At 40.9% G+C, this 6,889-nt stretch overlaps 1 long non-coding RNA gene across 3 annotated transcripts; it reads left to right on the top strand.

Moving 5' to 3' along the window:
• The first annotated feature begins 591 nt into the window (after positions 1-591).
• LOC124268507 lies at positions 592-5,105 on the top strand. Of its 3 annotated transcripts, none has more exons than XR_006896297.1 (4): positions 592-643; positions 1,045-1,104; positions 2,741-2,770; positions 4,987-5,105. It is a non-coding gene; the product is annotated as an uncharacterized LOC124268507 (long non-coding RNA). The 3 variants fall into 3 exon arrangements; XR_006896299.1 differs by lacking the exon at positions 4,987-5,105 and adding an exon at positions 4,431-4,463; XR_006896298.1 differs by lacking the exons at positions 2,741-2,770; positions 4,987-5,105 and adding an exon at positions 4,431-4,466.
• The last annotated feature ends 1,784 nt before the right edge of the window (positions 5,106-6,889 follow it).

The following is a 6,889-nucleotide window of genomic DNA, read 5'->3' as shown; positions in this document are numbered from 1 at the left end:
TAGACAGGTACCTGTAAAACATTTCATTATCAGGAACCCAAACAATAGAATCCAAACAATAGCACACGCAACCCTCATCTCGATACGATTGAGTGTGACATTTGAAATATATAATAATAATTCACTTATATAGCGTCTAGTATCCATTTGACTAGTTGCTCACTGGACGCTGTAATCAGAATGTGAGTATTATTACCCCGGATAACCCAAGCTGTATGTCAGGCGCTTGATGGTTACAGTCACATGACTTTATCCAACCGGGTACTCATTTTCAAAGGCAACTTATAACAAACTCACTTGTTAGGCGAGACTACGTGTATCAAATGTGATTCATTGTGGGGCAGGTTCTAGACACTCTCAGGAGTCAAGCTGCCAAACACGGTCACGCATCCAATGACAATCTGAGATCGACATTGCTTAACTTCAACTGATTCGTGACATGAGCTCTATGCACAGGACCACACGACGCCACGCATTCGGAACTTGTGTTTATGAATATATCCGCTTTGTTGTTTTCATTGTTTGGAAACATGTCCATGAAATGCAGAAACGTATATTAACGAAATCTGTATGTGTATTGTAGGGACACGACCTCAAGGAAGCAAATTTGGCAAATGTGATGAAAGAATTACAAGAGATAAAGGTACGTCGTTTTTCAAAGTGAGAAATGGCTGCCAATGTGTTTAGAATCACAAAGTGATGCCAGCTATTCTCACAAAGATCACCGCATAGACCAAGCCGTCACAAACACGTGAAAGTGCAAGTAAAATGTTCACCTGAAATATATCCGCGAATTGATGTTACACGTCAAAATAAAAATGTATTGAAAGCTAAAATGGTCCAAAACACAAACTCTTTCACTGTGGTTAGCGGCCTCCATAAACAGTATACGACATTCATTGAACCTCACATACTTTGTTCTGTAGATGAATTATCCAGTTTTAGGCTATTAAGCCCGGAATAAAATGTGCCAGAAGTAGGCATTGAGGTTTGAATAAAGTATATAGCAGCATTGATTCTCACATGTTCCTCGGTTTGCTTCAGACATGATGATGTCATCGCGGAGGCCTGGTGCTCCTCAACCCTCGGACAGCAGTGTATTCTGTGAGTACAAGCTGTGATCAGGAACAGTTGTTCAATAATATGTGTGTGTCTGGAGTAAATTATTCCGACAGTGCATTGTAAATGGTTGATGAAGGTTCAATCACAATACGCATCCGTATTTCGTATTCCGTATTGGATTTAGCCATGGAGTTTTATATAAATGTGTGTGCGATGCTCACAACAATATATATTCTTGTTGTATAAACATCCCCTTTATTGTACCACTCCTGTATTTATACATCTCTGGCTTCCATTCACCATCCCTTGTGTACTCACTGGCTTCATCAGCTTACTGCTTAACCAATTATGGCAATTATGTTGTTTCCTTTGTCAATTACAATGTATGTAGTTTCATTGTTATACACAGTATAAATATGCAGCTCCTCCACTTCATGTATCACTCTTGCTTTTGGCAACGGTAAAGAAATCTGTATCGTGAAACGTCGCACTCACAAAATAAAGAAGTTGTTATCCATAAAAACTTGTTCCATATTGTACGTCTCAACTTCTAAAATGCCACTCAAACAAGTAATATATATTCTCTTTCAACAAATTCACATACTGGTAGCTTGTAGATGGATTACATCTTTAGGTTACGAATCTAACAGAAGCAAACACCTGAAAGACACAATGTAGTGCTCTCTGTAGCCAGTACACGCAGTGACGAGAGTCCGGCACGGTACACACTGATGCAATGTGTCAAATGTTCCCCACCTGATAATCCCATATACAAAATAGGCGAAGGCAAAGCAGTGTAACCATAAGTTGGTTAAAGATTTAACTGGTGGTTATAGAGAAATACTACCGACACAAACATTTATGTGACAGAAATATATTGAAGGTAACATGACAATACAAAAGCGTAATGAAATATTGATACCAAGTGTTGACAACTGAAACAGTGTCACTGCAATTGCTGAGAAAATACAGAGCTAAATCTTGACATCTGAGTGGTAAAACAACGGTGAATGGTTGCAATTACTGAGATTTTCACAGTTAAATATTAACAGTAGCGGGTGACCTCTTTAGGACACTTCCAAGCCTACTATGGTATGCTCCCGATTTTCCGCCTTCGACATTTTTACTGCGGTTTTTTTAAGTCATTTCTTAATTAAGGAGAGATGCTTGAAATATGATGCGACTTACATCAATGCAAGGGTATACACACGATAACGCTATGAGGGTACAGGCGAGCTAATGACAGAATCAGTCAATGACCAATACTTTATTCAATATACGTTCATACACACAATGGTTGTAGTTAATTACCTTAACAGACACACACACACACACACACGCACGCGCACACACACACCTGAAGAGCATTTGGGATTTTGAGGGAGATCACGTTCAGTGGAGAATCTAAGTGACTTTAACTGTAATATGTATTATTTTTATTGTGATTCGTTGTACACTTGTTGTCCTATTTGAGCTCGTGTACTCCACGTGTGTTTACAGACAAATACAACTACTGTGAATATATCTAGTGTCTGACACCCACCCTTGTCTATATACTCACATCTCGACCACACTCTCCAAGAACACAGAACAGGACAGAACTGTGATGCAATGAGAAATGTAAACAATAGACACTGAGAAAAGGCAAGCTCTATATCTTCAGTTTTCATCTTTTCAGATACAACATCAGAGTTTCTGGATACCGAAGGTAACACTGAGTTTACAGCATATCGAACACTGGTTCCATGTAATATTGAAAATGTTGGAGGGCATTCAAATATGAAATAAGTACTCGGCTAAAGTCCAGCCTAAAGGCCTTCTTTAAATACTAAACTCTGAATCCAGGTCAGATCAAATCAAGTAAGTTACCATTCAGTCATTTCGTCCACAAAAAAGAAAAAGAAGAAAAAGAAGCAAAAAAAAAAGGTAACCAATGTGATATCACCTCAGCACGTGAAGCACGATTTTACACTTAATATTAATACTTCCAAATAATAAGTGCAAGAAACTGACTAAGGCTGTTGGGCTCGGGTGAAATCACAGGGTTTTACATTGTAACGAAAAATGTAGCTGCTACTGTTATTAACATTAGCAGTCTAAATTTAACAAGAACTAAAATCAACATAAATCAAAACTGGGATATCACTGTGGCAGTAGTACAGAATTGTGTGGCAGCTCCAATACACACGGGTACCATAAGACAAGAGCACTGATAATAAGCAATAAAGGCAATGTTGGTAATATTCACCTCGGCATCAGTAATCTATGGTGGCTAATTCGGGCCATCGCCTTATTGCCCTAAAAATATAGGCATATCGCGACAAAACGATAATACCACACACTATTGCAATATGACGACACGATGTAGCGATATTGCGATACAGCCAAAAACGAAATAGCGATAAAACGACACGATATGGCGATAACAAGAGACACGAAATTGACGATAACATGACACGAAATGGCGATATTACGACACGCGAAATTGCGACAACACAACACGAAAATGGCGAAAACGACGATAATGTTGAGCTACGGCGATTATGCGATATAAAAGGGGAATCAGCCTCCATACATCTGTGGGTATCCACCTAATCAGCACAATACACTACTAGAAACAATTTTGTCGAGTGTTTTTCGCAAACCAAAACAAAATTAATTGTGAAATTAAGTTATCTCACCAGTGGATCAAACTATTTCGCCCATTGTGGACTGACATATATTTTTGAGTTTTTGAATAAAACTAAATATTTTCGCCCATGGCCGATATATATGTTATAGAACTCTCAATTAGCCGAATTAGGTGAAAAGATTGTATCATGATGCTCATAAACATAATCATTCATGTACAACCTTCAAAACATGGAAAAACATGTATTTTGAGTAAAAGTAAATATTCTCGCTCATGGGCCAAAATGTTTTTTCGCCCATGGGCGAGAATTTTAATCATCTCTTAAATTAGCCGGAATTAAGTCAAAATGAGTTGAATTCTGTGTCATGATGCTTGTAAACATACTTTCATTCATTTACAACCTCAAAAACATGAATTCTGAGAGAACTAATGAGTCAGTCTCGCTCATGGGCTGGCCCATGGACGAGCGAGTTTAAATTTGAGCTTTCAACAAAAAGAATTCATTTTTTTTTGCCATCCTTTGCATACATTCAAAACAACCGCATGTTTAATTTTGTCTAATCCCTTGTCAGAAAGTGTCCACAGTGCAGAAAGTTTCTGGACTTTTGTGAGTCAAAGTAACTTGTGACGTGTTTTATGTAAATAGTGTCAGAATACATCCAAAACTTGCGTCAGTCACCACACACATAGACTATTGAACCCAGTGTTTATTCTAACCTCCTGATTGTCTCAACAGCCACGAGCGGAGAGGGAGACACAGGAGATGTCTTGGACCCCCTCAAGGCCTGACACAGGGAGGTGGGTGGAGTCAATGTCACGTGTGTTGTAGTGGGCAGATCACTCAAAACTGTGTTAGAACTGTTAGATGACATCTAATCATGTAAATGACTGATGTGTGAAAAAGCATGAACCAGTTCTTTTGATCCTCTGTACAGCCGCCATGTTGTTTTCAGCCATAGTGCATGTATAGATGATGATGTATCAAGTGTTTTGGTATCATCAAGTGTAAGATATGAACAACGTAGCTGTAAGATGAAGATTTCCGACCTGTGTACAGCGGTGTTTTGTATCATCAGTGTAAGACATGAACAATGTAGCTGTAAGATGAAGATGTCCGACCTGTGTACAAGTGTTTTGTATCATCAGTGTAAGATATGAACAATGTAGCTGTAAGATGAAGATGTCCGACCTGGTGTACAAGTGTTTTGTATCATCAGTGTAAAGACATGAACAATGTATATGTAATAGGTAAAGATGTTCGACCTGTGTACAGAGTTTAAATTGTGTTACAGCGACACCGACTCCGTGCACGGAGAGACGCCCGGGCAGACGCCGACCTCCGCGACGCCTGCAGGAAGGCAACCTGGCGAAGGTGAAGCGGATCCTGGACGCAGGGTGGACTGACGTCAACAGTATAAGTGTGCTTGGAGGACACCGGTGATGGCGGCAGCACTGAGGGGACACAGAGATGGGGTGGAGCTCCTTGTGAGTGAAGGTGCAGATGTATTACTGGTGGACGATGACGGTGACAAACATCCTTCACTGGGCCTGTGGGGAGGAGACAGGAAGCAAGACAGTGGAGTTTGTCCTGTCTCTGGACGGGTGGACATGCACATCAACAGTAGAGGATGGAGGAGCTGGACACCGTGATGGCGGCAGCTTGGCGGGGACACGAGAGATGTGGTGGAGCACCTTGAGTCAAGGTGCAGATGTTTCACTGGTGGACGATGACGGTGACAAACATCCTTCACTTGGCCTGTGGAGAGGAGACAAAAAGACACTGGAGTTTGTCCTGGCTCTGGACGGGGTGGACATCAACATCAGAGGACTGGGCAGCTGGACACCGGTGATGTGGGCAGCACTCTGGGGACACACAGATGATGGTGGAGCTCCTTGTGAGTCAAGGTGCTGATATGTCACTTGTGGACGATGGCGGTAACAACCTCCTTCACTACGCCTGTATGGGAGGAGACAGGAACATAGTGAAGTTTGTCCTGTCCTTCAAAGTGTTGGACATCAACGTCAGGAACAACACCGGACAGACAGCGGTGAACGTGGCGAGACGCTATGAGGGACATACGAACGTGATGAAACTGCTGGAGCCATCACGCTGTCACGTGATGTAACTGCAAGACGGTCAATCAGTCGGCATAGTCATGGTATAAACTGTGGCGGAGGACGTGTCGTTACTGAGGCAGACGTGGTGTGTGTCGTCCACGTCGTAGTGTTTATTTCAGTGTCAAGGTGAGAATATTTGTTGTGTTTCAGGAGAAATATATCTTTTTGAAACACTTCCAGACATTTTGCCGTTTGTTGTGTTGGGAACTTTGCATGGTCAGGTAAGAAAATTGTTGTCTAAGTATAAATATGGACGATACTTGGGCCCAGATTTTCGAAGCTCTCTTAAAATCTGCCCTGCTAAGATAGTTGTAAGTTAATGTTAATGTATGGCGCTTACGACTATCTTAGCGCTAAATAGAGAGCTCGAAAATGGTGACTACAGCCACTGAACTAATTTCAAGCAACGTTGTAAGTTAATGAAACACAATATCTCGCTTTATATCTCCGAGTTATGTTTCAGAAGTTTCTAACTAATCGTGAAACAATAAACTGTTTGTTTACATGTCGCTGCACTTTGTGACCTTTGTGACTGAGCAGAGTCCGCCAGTTGACGTGGCGCCAAATATACAGTGACGTGACACTGCTGATGACGTCCTAATATAGGTGACCACAGCCACGTGCACCACCCATCACCTCTGCGAGAGTTTGTTGTGACGCGTTACACTCTGGATCTAATTAATAACACACGGAGCCGCTTGGACTCATTCATCCGATGCAAAAGTCCAACAATGATGGGCGGTGTTGAGTATTATGAATCAGTAATTGCTTAAAAAATCTTAAAATGTTTTACTTCAAAACTTTCTCTCAACGTGATAATTGAAACAATATGTGCGCATAAATGAGAGCTAACATATATAGCTGTTACATTCTGTTATGAAAATAAGGCAGACACCGGTGTCTATTTCTCACATTTGATAGTATCTTCAAATGTAAGGAAGTCACTGCTTGTTTATGTATTTTGGAAGGTCCGGAGAACAAGGACATTGGTTTGTTCATTAGTATACATTTCCGTGATTGTACAGAAATATCTCACAGTTAGAATTTGACCCTTTTAGCAGCCACGTAACTCACGCA

This window comes from Haliotis rubra, unplaced genomic scaffold (genome assembly GCF_003918875.1).
Source record: "Haliotis rubra isolate DU_JTF1 unplaced genomic scaffold, ASM391887v1 Scf1387, whole genome shotgun sequence".
In the NCBI taxonomy this organism is placed as follows: Eukaryota; Metazoa; Mollusca; class Gastropoda; order Lepetellida; family Haliotidae; genus Haliotis; species Haliotis rubra.
This window is presented reverse-complemented; position numbering and strand designations above follow the sequence as displayed.